The sequence below is a fragment of the Alligator mississippiensis genome, chromosome 2 (assembly GCF_030867095.1).
Source record: "Alligator mississippiensis isolate rAllMis1 chromosome 2, rAllMis1, whole genome shotgun sequence".
Classification (NCBI taxonomy): Eukaryota; Metazoa; Chordata; order Crocodylia; family Alligatoridae; genus Alligator; species Alligator mississippiensis.
Window position 1 is genome coordinate 60270242 of NC_081825.1, and position 13278 is coordinate 60283519.

Genomic DNA, 13278 nt, shown 5'->3' on the forward strand with positions numbered 1-13278 from the left:
ACAGTAGTTAAGTGCTTCACAAATCCTAATTCATTCCTCTTCTGTGAAGTGAAGAAAGGAAATAATTTCCATTTTAAAAAGATGGAGAGTTAAAACACATAACTTAATGTTAAAAATATCCACAAATTTTGAAGCCCAGTTTTGGATAAGTAGGATCTGTATCTTCAGAATACTTAGCTTCAGAAAGTACTTTATATGCACAGTTCTCATTGGCTTCAGTTGCAGCCATAAGGGGTCAGCACTTTTGCATATTAAACCTCATCATCTCAAGTTAGCCTCCCACTCCCCCCACCCACATCCTCCCTACTCTGGAAAATAAGGAACACACATTTTGTGACTACCTGTACATGGTTTAGGGGGCTTATTCAACATTATACAAAAACATTACATAAGAACTTGGTAGCAGAAACAGGGATATTATCTAGGTCACCAGGATGACATTCTATTCTTCCAGTGCCCTGCTGTACTCACACAACAACCTCAGTTTCTGACATCCTCAGCAAATGAAGCAGGTGTCCTACATACAAGACCCCAGCAATCTGCATGGCATACTCTCCCATGCCTCCCCCACACACACACTCTCCATTGAAAGACTGTAGCCACCCAGCTCCTTCAAGGAAAGATGACGAGGCACCATCCCTCTAAACTTGAAGCAGGTGCTGGGAAGGTCACAGGAGTGGATGTACTACTGGCCCTGGCCAAGCCTTGAGCACTGCTCCCTTGAGGCAGGGGAGGTGGTGTTGGCCAGCAAGTGGTGTACGGCCTTGGGTTGTCATGCACAGCTCCCATCTCCCCAGGGGCTTGGGGCACCAGAACCAACCCCACCAGGAGGGAACCATGGCCAGGCTCCTCAGTCCTCCTTGCAGCTGTGCCAACCCCTGCACTGGACAACCCCACCTTGCAGCCTAATCTGGCCTCCCCAAGCCTCAAACTAAAGGGGCTGGCTGGGTCAGGAGTTCAGGTAGGGGGCTTCCCCAGAGTCCTCTCCCACTATCTACAATTTATTGAAATATGAGTCTAGAGTCTTTATCTTTTGTTTCTCAAATTTAATTTGAATCAAAAAGCTTTTAAATGACTAACTTTTACATGAAAACCCCCATGCCTCATGTCTATGTTCTTCCACCTCATACCATGCTGCTCCCCTTCCCTCCCGCCACCCCTACAATCCTATAGAGCAGGGAAAATCCAGGTGTCAGGGTTCAGATATGCCCATACTCACCAGCCTTCTAATGGCAAGTCCGAACAGTGCACATTAGAGAGGGTATTAACCTTTAACATGTCACTGGGCATGATTACACATTCAGTTTAATGCTCAGTAGCCTATTTTACTGCTCATTAAAGTGTCATGTAAAAAAGCATACAGTTATGCGAATGTGCAGTAAAATAGGTTACTGCACATTAAGCATCACTTAAAAACCATACACATTCATTACTGCACATCAAGGCAGCCTAATGCACATTTCTTTGGTACCTCACATTGGATGATGCGCCTACATCTAATGATAAAGCGCCTTAATGCATGTGTATATGTGCCTACTAATCATTAGTTCATGATAATTTTAATACCAACTAACATTACTTACAATTAGCACTTGCAAACTTGAATGTGGCATCTCACTCTTTGAGGTTGTGTCTACCATTGCAATGGTAGGTCTCAGTACTTCCTTCCACACCCAAGTCTGCAGGCACACACCAAACCAGAAAGCTGTCAGTGGTCATTTGTACATGACATGGCATTTAATCCTCATTCATTTACCGTGCCTTAAAAATTTTAACCTGTGTTAATTTGGTGCATTGCATTTATGTTTGCAAGACACGCGCTTTCAAGTGATTTAAGTCCCATGTGTCATTCCCAACAGATTCCAATGGGGGGGGGGGGGGGGCAAATACCAATCTAGCTCTGATCACCCTCCCGATGCTCCCACCAACCAAGTAAAGCAAACGCCCTGACATTTGGTCAAGGCAGGGGTACGGGGTGGAGGCAGGGGCTGCTACAGGGCAGGAGGGGTGGGCGTTGCCTCTGAGGGCAGCACAGAGGCCAATGCCTGCGCTCGTGGGGGCTGAGTGGGCAGGAAATGCTGCCCAGGGGGAAGGAGGGGGAAGGGGGAGGGCTGTGGCCAGCCCCATCCCTGTGCTGTGTCTGGGAGGGTTTTTTTAAATGCAAGCCATATGTCCAGGATTTCCTCCCTAGGTTTGTTTTCAACATGGCTCCAATGCTGCCCTTAGAAGCAACCCCTGCCTCCGCCCCCTGTGGGAGCAGGGGGAGGGAGGGAGGGATGAGCAGGAGCCAAAAAAATAAAATAAAATAAAAGCAGCAAATAACAGCCGCACCCAGTGGCCAAAGGCCTGAACTACAGAAATAGCGTAGCACCACTTGGTGGCAAAAGACAGTAATTACAGGTCTTTGAGTTGATTACTGTTTGAACAACACGAATCCATAGATAGGGCGACGTAAGCAGGGAGCACTGCAAAATAAAACGTATCCGAGTAGTGTTAGTTTAACATGCTGAACAGATTTTTAAAACGGTGGGAAATCCTGTTTGTGCAAACACAAACGCAGTTGCAGCGGCATAAACAGGAAATCGCGGGTTGTCTACAAACACCCAGTAAGATTAAAGATATAGGTGAGTCCTATTATATATTTTTATTTGGAAAACAAAATTTTGCTTGAAACTTCTTTCCAAGCATACATAAATATATGAACATAATTTTTTCTTTCTCTTTCTCTTTTATTCCTCACCCCATTATGATTCCCATTTATTTATTGCTAGCAAATGTTTTAAAAGAACCTATCCGCATTTCGCCAATATCTTCTTTCTTCAGGTTTGCAAAGAATCATAGAACATTAGGGTTGGAAGGGATCTCAGGAGGTCATGTAAGCCAACCCCCTGCTCAAAGCAGGACCACCCTCAACTATATTATCCCAGCCAAGGCTTTGTCTTAAAAACCTCCAAGGACGGAGAGTCTACAACCTCTCTGGATAACCTGTTCCAATGCTTTACTACCCTCCTAATGATAATTTTTTTCCTAATATCTAACCTAAACTTCCCTTGCTGAAACTTGAGACCATTGCTCCTTGTTCTGGTCCCTGCCACCACTGAGAACAGTCTAGCTCCATCCTCTTTGTACCCACTTCTCAGGTAGTTAAAGACTGCTATTAAATCCCCCCCTCAGTGTTCTCTTCTCCAGACTGAATAAGCACAGTTCTCTCAGCCTCTCCTCATAAGTCACGTGCCCCAGCCCCCTAACCTGTTTTGTTGCCCTCTACAGGACTCTCCAATTTCTCCACATCCTTTCTGTAGTGAGGTGCCCAAAACTGGACACAGTACTACAGACGTGGCCTCACCAGTGCTAAATAGAGGGGAAGAATCACGTCCCTTGATCTGCTGGCAATGCTCATACTAGTGCATTGGGTTTTATACATTTATAATAAAGCATATTGTTAGCTTCCTGACTGCACCCCCACCCCGCATTAACACCAGATATGTTTTAACAAGGATGTTTCCTAAAAAGGCCTACAATTCCTTTACTTGTTTTTCTTGAAAAAAAAAATGATGTGATTAATTAAGGAAAAATATACCCAAAGAGATGAAATTTCAAAATTATAATTTATGTTGTTTTCATTTCACTGTGTTACACTTTGGGGAAAAATAAGTCTATTGTTTTGTGTTATCATAACTTTCAATAGGAATTCCCTAGAGAAAGGCACAACTGACTCATTAAAAGGTTTTCATTTAGAACATTACTATGGGATTTACTGAAGATGAGCTCAGATCATGGGGTTCAAAGGAAACAATGGCAAATGTACTCAGATGATGGTGATGAGTTAATAGCATTTTTTCATTTCCTTTCTTTTCTTGTGTATTGTCCTACCAAAAACAAGCTTCATATTTTGCCAGCCTGAGAGATCTACTTCAAAGTTCAATGAGGTTTTTATTCTCTTCTATACATTTTTCACTCATAAACTTGTCAGCAATTGCAAGTATTTTGTACCACAAGGAAATTAATCTTAACTGTATATACTGCTGACACCTGCTGTTTGGGTATCTACAGAAGAGTACAATTCTTTTTCAGACTCCTACAGTTGTGGGACAACCGGTTTCAGGCTGAGGGGGAAGTTCTATTATGTATCTGTTCTGAGCTCAGGATATAGTCAGTATTTAGGTTCTTTAGGGTTATTGCCATTATAGGAGAAAATGCTGGTGTCAGCCATTTTTGTGATGCAGTCTTGTTTAATTACAGAGAACATACCAAATTCTGTTTCCATTGGAGTTTCAAGCCTCTTTCCAGCCAGCAGTCTGTCCAAAGCTTGCTCTCAGCTTTTTTCTCAGTCATACAAATGCTTCTTCAGCTGTCTCTGGGCCTTCCCTGTAGCCTTATGTTTATGATTCTGTAACTTTTTTGTTTTATTTTTTTTTACAATACGGTGATTGTATTTGCATCCAGATGCCAATCAAACCTGAGACTGCAGAGGTTAGCTCCTATTCTAAATCTACATGTGGCCTATGTTTGGGGTGATAATTCCTGACGTTTCAGCTTGACTTTATATAAGAGCTTAATTGCTTTTAACTTTTATCTGTAAAGAATGGGAGCCATTATATTCACTGACTTGAACAAGATTTCTCCCAAACACAAATCTAACAAAAGTACAGGGGCTGGTGCAGGCTCTAGTTGAGGTTACAAAAAAAATTATATTATAAACTCAGGTTCTATAAACTTAAATCTACCCCAAACATTTAGATCTTTGGAGTGAAATATTCAATACTCCTTCTCAAGGGAGAATTTTCTTTTTTCTTAAAAACTGAGCTCAAATGTGATATTTGAGCTCAAATTTAAATGGTGATAACAATATAAATGATAAGCCAGAGCAAAATCCCCTAAAAGGTTTTAAGCTGTAGGAGACTGTAAAAATTAGAATTTTCCCACTGTTTAAAAAGGAAACAAAGTAATTCCTTTTTAGAGCACTGAGGAGGCCCCCCTCAACCCTGTGCAGTTCCCTCCTGGGGCTCATCAGCTGCCATAGAGTTCGGGAGGGCAGAAAGTTTGTCCTTGGAGCAGGAGAGTAGCACAGACTGGGAATGATGCATCCTAGGATGCTGCAGGACTCCAAAATGGTCATTTTATGTCCTTGGAATGCTCAGAGATAGATTAAAACTAGCTAGTTAACACCAATCAATGATAATCTCTCCTGAAGCAATGCAACTTTAAGACACTTAAAAGACACTCAGTCTGAATGTGCAATCTTTCAAGTTTTAAGCACTCTTAACAAGAGCTAATTGCAACATGGACTTGGGTTCAGATGACTTGCCCAAGGCCACACAGAAAAACTGTGAGAGGACAAGGCTTTGAACACAGGAGTTCTAGGATGCCAGAGGAACCAGCCTGCCTCTTTTTTCTCCTCTTTTTTCTTTTTTTAAATTTAGCTGCAGTATATTGTATTCTCCCTGGATTGGTGAGATGTGATTCTCGCTAAAGTCAATGAATAGACACCAGAGTCTCAGTCAAAATAGGGATTCAGCTGGAAGATGTGGTACACAATATTCTGAGTCTCTCTTTGTAGGTTCTAGTAAGACATTTTGCAGTTCTTCAGGGGCACTGTGCTTAGCAGAAGACCTAGCTCCCTTGTTTTCTTTCTCCAGCATTTACTAAAGAATAAGAAAATGGAAATAAAAAGGCTTCTTAACATTAGTTGTCTAGTATCAGTGATTTTAAGAGGCATTCACCAAATTACAAAGTTACCAATAGCCACATCTTTATGAGTTAATATGTATATATGTGAAGAGGGAGGGATCAAGTATCAATATAAATCCAATTTTACACTGTGAAGTTAGTGTTGGAATATGAGATTCTCTTCTTTCTTATGAGAGGCAAGGGCTTTGTGTGATATCTTTCATCACTGAGGCCTGAGGAAGGGCACTTGATGCCCAGAAACTTGTCCAACACATCTCCCAGGTTCAGAGTTGGTCTAATAGGGTGGTGCTCAACCCCTGGCCCCCAGGCCAGATCCAGCCTACAATGACTTGTAATCCAGCCTGCAGGTCTCCCTACAGGTCCGTACATTTGGCAGTCAGGGAGTAGTAACAATTAACACTCCCACCACTCCCTCACTGCTGACCCTGTGCAAAGAGATCAGCCCCATTCCCACATGGCTAGATAGATCCAGGGCCTGGCACAGCTTTATGGAAACGGCCTCACTAGGGTACATTATAGTCAGGCAGGCCATTCCTTTATGGTTGCATCGATTCCCTAGGAAAGCTGTTCCTTAGTAGCTGGATCTGGTCTGGGCTGGACCAGCACTATGCACCAGAATGGATTCAGCCTGCAGATGGACCTGGCACCACTCATCCAACCTAGGGGCCCAAAAAGTTCAAGCACCACTTGTCTAATAAACAGTATCACAGAAAATCCTTGCCTCTCATCCATTTCCTGGACCATCATGGTTGTAATAACACTTGGACCCTACTGCTTTCTTTCATACACACCTAAACTTTAAAATAAAATTCACTGCAAAATGCCTTTTGCTTTTCACCATATACACAAATCTGTTTATCAGAACACATCTGGTTCTTTTATTGTTGTGTGAGCAGATTAATTTAAATGCCAGTGAGTGCATCTACATGTGCATTAAGGCACTTTTTCTAATGCACATTAAATATAGTACTTCCAATGTGAGGTATTAAAGAAATGTGCATTAGGCTGCCTTACTGCACAGTAAGGAATGTGTATAGTTTTTAAATGATGCTTAATGCGCAGTAGCCTATTTTACTGCACATTAGTATAATTGCATGGTTTTTTAGGTGACACTTTAATGCACAGTAAAATAGGCTACTGCACGTTAAAGTGCATGTGTAGACATGCCCAGTTACACCATGGTTTGGGTGCTAATTAGAGCAGAATTTCATTTTCCATGTGTAATGAAATGTAAAGCTCTACTAAGAACATCGGAACTATTTACATTAAAAAGGTGAGCAGAACTTGACCCACTGGCATGAGCCATACAGATAGTATTGTCTTGTTAGTTTTCACTCCTCCAGCAATGAGGCCAGATAAATAGCTTCCTGCCATATGGCCTCCTCTTGTTCCAAAAGATCAGATGGACACTAGCACTGACTTTTCAATGATGTTAGTGGAATAGCCATTTTATTAAAAAAGCAATGTCAAGTTTTTTTTAAACTTACCATGCAATATGAAATCACAAAAGGGAATTTGTGATACACTTAGAATAGCATTCTACAAATCTCCTGTTAAGAAAACTATAGCTAACATACTCGTTAAGCTATACTTTGGCTGTTTATATAACACAACAGGATGATTCTTCAGTGATGGGACAATTCTCTACTGAACCACATCATAATATCATATATAAGGATATTATATAATAAGAATAGAATGATTGCTTGTACCATTTATAGTTCCAGTGCCTTCAGCTCCACTGATTACTAGGATCAAGTCATATATGTGATGTGTGATCAGACTGGGTCATTATTTTCATAATTTTACCATACAACATTTTTTACAGAATAATTCAAAGCTCAGCCCTGCTCTTGATAATTTCAGTGGGACTAATGTCAGGCCTTAATTTTGTATATCATGTTTTATGTATACATTTTATGAACCAGTGCTTGAAACATTCATTAATATTATTGGATGAATTATTTGTATGTTTCTTACAACATGTTATGCTTCTGGCTGCATCTCCTCATTAAACTGTTAACAAGAGTCTATCTCTTGACTATAAAATGCCATCTGTGAGGCATTTTGTGATCATACCATGCTAAAGAAGCTAAAGAAAAAAATAAATGGCATTGCGTTATTTCCTCTAAAGACAAGGCATATAGTATTCAGAACTGATTGAAGAGCAAGGCAGCTCTCAAAGTATTTGTTACATTGAAATAAACTTAACCTTCCCATCTTACAAAGGCATTTTATGCTTTTACCGTACGTAAAATTTACAGTCTCAAGAAACAGCTGATAAACTCAAATCACTCCTCACAGCTTGAGTTTCTTAATGCATCTGCCTCATTTGTTCATCAGCACTTTATGAGAAAATAAACAAAAACACTGTCTGTTTGCCTATTGTCAGCAAAGACATCTGAATACTTCCTGCCAGGAGAGGTAGTTGTACCACCCTTGGAGTAGAGGAGAACAAGTCTCTATTCTGCCTCTACATTTGTAACACCCAATCTACAAGCTAAAATCTCAGGGAGCTTAATCAAAAACCAAAAGACACCCCAGGGCATGTGTTATTGTTCAATAACAGTAAGCACCATGCATAGCTAGTGCCAACAACAATCTAGCACTAACATTGCTATATTTTAGTACATTCATCTGAAGAATTTCCTTGTGGTTACAAAGAGAGAACCTAAAACTGTAAAATGTATATTATTATAGCAATACTGAAGTATAAATCTATTAGTTCAGTTAAAAATCTCCTCTCCGTATTTTTTTAAAACATTCTTTATGGTATATCATTGAATTACTGAATGCCAAAATACCACTGCTACATGAAACAATATAGTGATAAACCAAAATATTAGTGATATAGAGATGGATGAGCATTGTGAATTGTGGGATTTAATAAATCCTAGATTACTTTTGAGGTTTATAAACCAAGTTTTCCCTGTCATTTTAACCCAGTCTTAAGGAGATTTACATTTTAAAAACCTAAGATTTTGCTAGCTCAGGTAAATTTATAAATTTAGGCTGACACCTGTCTGAACCTTGGTATGGTTTACATATTGGACTTTTTTTCTTTTGCTCCTTTTTAAACAGTGCCTCTATAGTTGTCCCTCATTCAGACTACGTGCTTCTATATTTTAGTCTCGTTTTTCCCCACATTTTTTTTCTTCCATTTCTGCATATGCTATGATCCTTTGCAGCATAAACCTGGTCAAATTTTTTTAGCCAGGTAGACTTGCCTTGATTAGAAGTCAGGGAAAGAAGCTGGCTGCCCCTGATGTGAAAAGTACTTACTATAGTAAGAGTAAACAAAATCTAGATTCAAAGCTGCTGTTGGCTCTATATAAAATCCTGCACTGATCAGTGATCAGTTACTCACAAGAGTAATCCAGAAGCATAACCAGGGGAGGGGAGAGGAGGCGGGGGGATGGCACAAGTGGAGCATTAGCAGAGTCCCTTACACATGCTTGTGATCAGCAAAAGAGTAACTGATCACCAATATGTGAAAGAAGACGCCAGTCTGTTGAAAAAAACTGTTAACAAACACCCATATAGCAAGGGTCAGACTCTGCTCCCACCCTAAAGCTGACTGCCTTGCACATGCGGGTTAGCATGACCCAAAAAAGAAAGAGTTGGAATGAATATGCATTTGGATACAATAAAGAGACAAAACACTTCGCTAATGAGAATTTTGCCAGCCTCACTCACACTGGCCATGGATACACATGCACTTAACTGCAGAGTAGACTAATTAGCTGCAGAGTAAAGCATCACCATCTACACATGCAATGATATTAGGCCTCAGTAAACTAATTAATGCTGCCACATGATAGTACTGTTGGGGACAGTACTATTTTACAGTGGGGTAATTAACTGAAATTAAATACACATGTAGATGCTGACCACAGGTGTAAATTGCTCCCAGCCAGCTGGGGGCCAGACTCCTGCATAGCCACACAGCTTTGCAGTTTCAGCATCCTTATGCTCAAATTGCTGCTCTCCTGGGAGTGGCATCTACATGCCTGGAAGTAGTTTACTCTGGCTCAAACTACTCTGGAGTTTATTGCTTCAAATTAATTGCACATGTAGATGGTTGCATGCGCAGCAATAAACTCCAGTGCATGTCACACCAGAGTTTATTGCTCCTGGGTGCACTGTTTGAACATGTACCTGGGACCACAGCATATTGAGCTGAGTTAGAGTGGTCCCAGCTGGCAGAGGGCTTGGGGGGTCAGCCTGCCAGCCCAGGGATGCTCTGACCCAGCTCAACATGTTGTAGAGGGGCTGGCTGGGGCATGAGGATACTTCAGTGTGGGCCTAGCCAGCAGGCAGCCCCCACACAGAAGCAACCTCATGCCCCAGCCAGCCCCATCAGTATCTACATGTGCATTAAAGAACACTGCTGCAGGATAGTACTTGTATTTACAAGCACTAACCTACAGTGCAGTTTATTAGTTTACTCCTTCCTAATAGCACTGCATGTGTAGATGCTGAGATGTTTACTGCAGAGCTAATTAGGCAGTTCCACAGTAAATTTCATGTGGAGACATGTCCACTGAGTTTTACCTTACTCTGTAACAGATGGAAGTAGACATTAATTATCATGAGTAATGATACTAAAACCTGAGCATTAATAAGCACATACCTGAGGTATCCATCATTTGTAACTACTGAATACTGAGTTTTGTTTCGGGTAAATATAGTTCCCGAATACACTATGAGGAATTAAAACCCCTGCCACTGAAATTCTGTTTTGTCTAACCACAGCATATAAAGAAATATCCTGAAGTCATCCAGTGGCCTTTTTTTCCCCTCGTGGTGCTATAGGTCAGAACTTGTAAATACCCTTGTCAGACATTATGTTACCTTATGATCAAGCTTAGGACAAGTTCACAATTCCAAGCTATTTGTCCAAAAAATACAAGCCAAAACTTGCTTGACTGAAGATCTGCTCCCTCTTGATTTTCAGTCTTTTTTTTTTTTTTTAAATCTCCAAAATGCCAAAGGATTTTGTAATATGATTCCCTGGGCCATTGGAAATCTTACAGTGTTTCAAAATTCTCCCTCTTTCAGATTGTCACAGCTTGGCAGTTCCATATCAAATATTTCCAATACAAAACTCCATATTTTATTAACAGGCAGCTATCACCAACGCCCTTTGGAGTTTACAGTTCCTCCAGCTGTGATCTACTAGCCACCAAATATTCACATACATATCTATAGGCTACTAACAGTAACAACTGCCAGGCACTGCATGTAGTTTATTCTTCCTTCCTGCTTCCTCTATTGATCATTTAAAAAGGCCAAAGCTAATCAGATGTAAGTGTGGGGGCTTTAGTGACAGACTGTGCTGTGAATTCCTAAGCCTGGTGTTGTGTTTGTGATTTATCATTGCTAAGCCTTATCGGTCACTGATTGACTCTTTCCTCTCTTAACCCTTGACGATGGCAGTCTCTTGGTCTCCTGCAGTTCCTTCCCAGTTGTCTAGGGTCTCTAAATGCTAATCTGAAGATATGGAACCTCCTGTGATCTTGTGAATTTGCAAAGTGTTCAATCAGCAATTTGACAGAAACACCCTGATGTGAAAATTATAATCAATACATTTTCTAGGATTTATCTGTCAGGAAGAGGTCTAGAAATAAGCAACGCTGAATGATTGCTATACTGTCAGCAGCTACAAGTATTTCTGATATGTTTGATGTTAGCTGTTCTTGAAACTGAAATGTGAAAAAGTGCTGTTCTAAGTTGACCTGTAGCAAAATAGAGGTGTGAATCATTTTGCAATGCAAAATCATTTTGCGTTCAACTTCAGGATATCAGAGTGTTTCTGTGGGTCAGTCAGAGCCCCACAGAAGTGTACTGAGCACCCCCCAGAACAATGCATGAACCCAAATTTATCTACATGAAAGGAGAAATCCCCAGCTATCTAGAGAGAGTGCACACATTGCAAAGACTCATCATTGAGAACACCATGACTGGTCAGACTTCAGACATAACCATCTCCAGTGGAACTTCCTGCTATCCAGAACCATGATGTAGCTACTGAATCAGTTAATTCTTTGTCAGGTCCTTGGCTGACCAGAGGACACCTGTATTTGAAGCCAGTAGGCATATGTGATTTGGTGGAGGATAGCCTCCTCTAGCCACAGCTATTGCTTTCTGGATAACAAGTCTTCAGATGATATGGCACTCTGCCTCGCCCCTGCTCATTACCACACCCCACCCCAAGTAAGTGCAGGTAGTCTGCTGTACCCAGCAGCCACATGTATATGGATATCTTTTCACTGGGCTCAGCTAAGAATCTGAACCACAACAGTTGCCACTTGGTGTTCAGCCTTGTGGATCTCTCCACTCGCTAGCACTATCTTTTGACCCCTGGGAAGAATCACTGGCAATGGTAACAGTCCCTCAATACAAGGATAGTCTTTCAGTGAATAGGGAAGTCATTTCTGAGTCTGGAGATGATTTAAGAGACAAATCTGAGATCTGCATGTTCAATTGCAGAGGTGGCAAATCATTCTCAAAGGAAGGAATGGATCCTGCTGATGTTGGGTCACAGCTCTTTTGCTTTGTCCTTCTCCTCTATCTACCTCCCTACCAAGGGGAGTTTGCTCAAATGATCAATGATTTGTTTTACATCACAATGCCACCAGACATGATTCAGTCCACGTGTCTCCTAGGTATTGTTGTTAATATCACATTTCTTTAGATTTGCCTTCAAGGTGCCCTTGAATATCTTCTTTCGCCCACTTCTAGAGCGATTACCATCAGTGAGTTGGGAGTATAGGACCTGTTTGGAGAGACTGTTGTCAGGCATCCTTATGATATGTCCTGTCCAACACAGCTGACACCATATAAACATGGATTCAAATTTACATGTGAGAGAGAGCGAAAACTAAGCCTGCCCCGAAGACATTAAGTGGATCATTTTCACTTGATTCACATCACTAAGAACCCCTTTCCATGCTCAGATCCTAGCACTAGGAAATCATCTGACTTATTTTGAATTTTGGGGGCAGCCAGTAAGGAAAATAATTTAACAGAAAGAACAACATTGAAAAGATAAAGCCATGTCTTGAACAATTTAAATTGGTCTGGACCAGGCCTCTAGCTTGAACTAAAGCTTCAGGGAAGTGATCTGTAATCTCATAACCAACAGCATCCAACCTTAAAAACTCAGTTTCCTCTGTGTGCAAGAAAAAGTCTTTGTTATCCTTTCCTAATGTTCATTAATTTCCCATAGGCCAAGCATTTGCCTCTCACTGATTCATCAAAAAAATAATGAGCAACTGGGAGTGATCCCAAGTGGTGAAAAGTACCACCCCTTAAACTATCATAGGAGTTTTGGTATCCACTGCAATGACAGAGTTTTGCAAATTGACTTCAGGGGGCCCTGATGGCACTTGACACCTCACATCAGCAAGAAATGAATGTTTTCCTTTAAAAAGGTCTTTACCATTCAACATTAAATTCCAGCAATATGGAAATGGAAACTTGAGCTCATGCAGTGTGTGGTCTTGGTGCTACTGCAAGGGACTATATTTCAACTGTAGAATCTGTACTGGCTGCCAATTTGTATCTAGGAACAATTCCAGACAT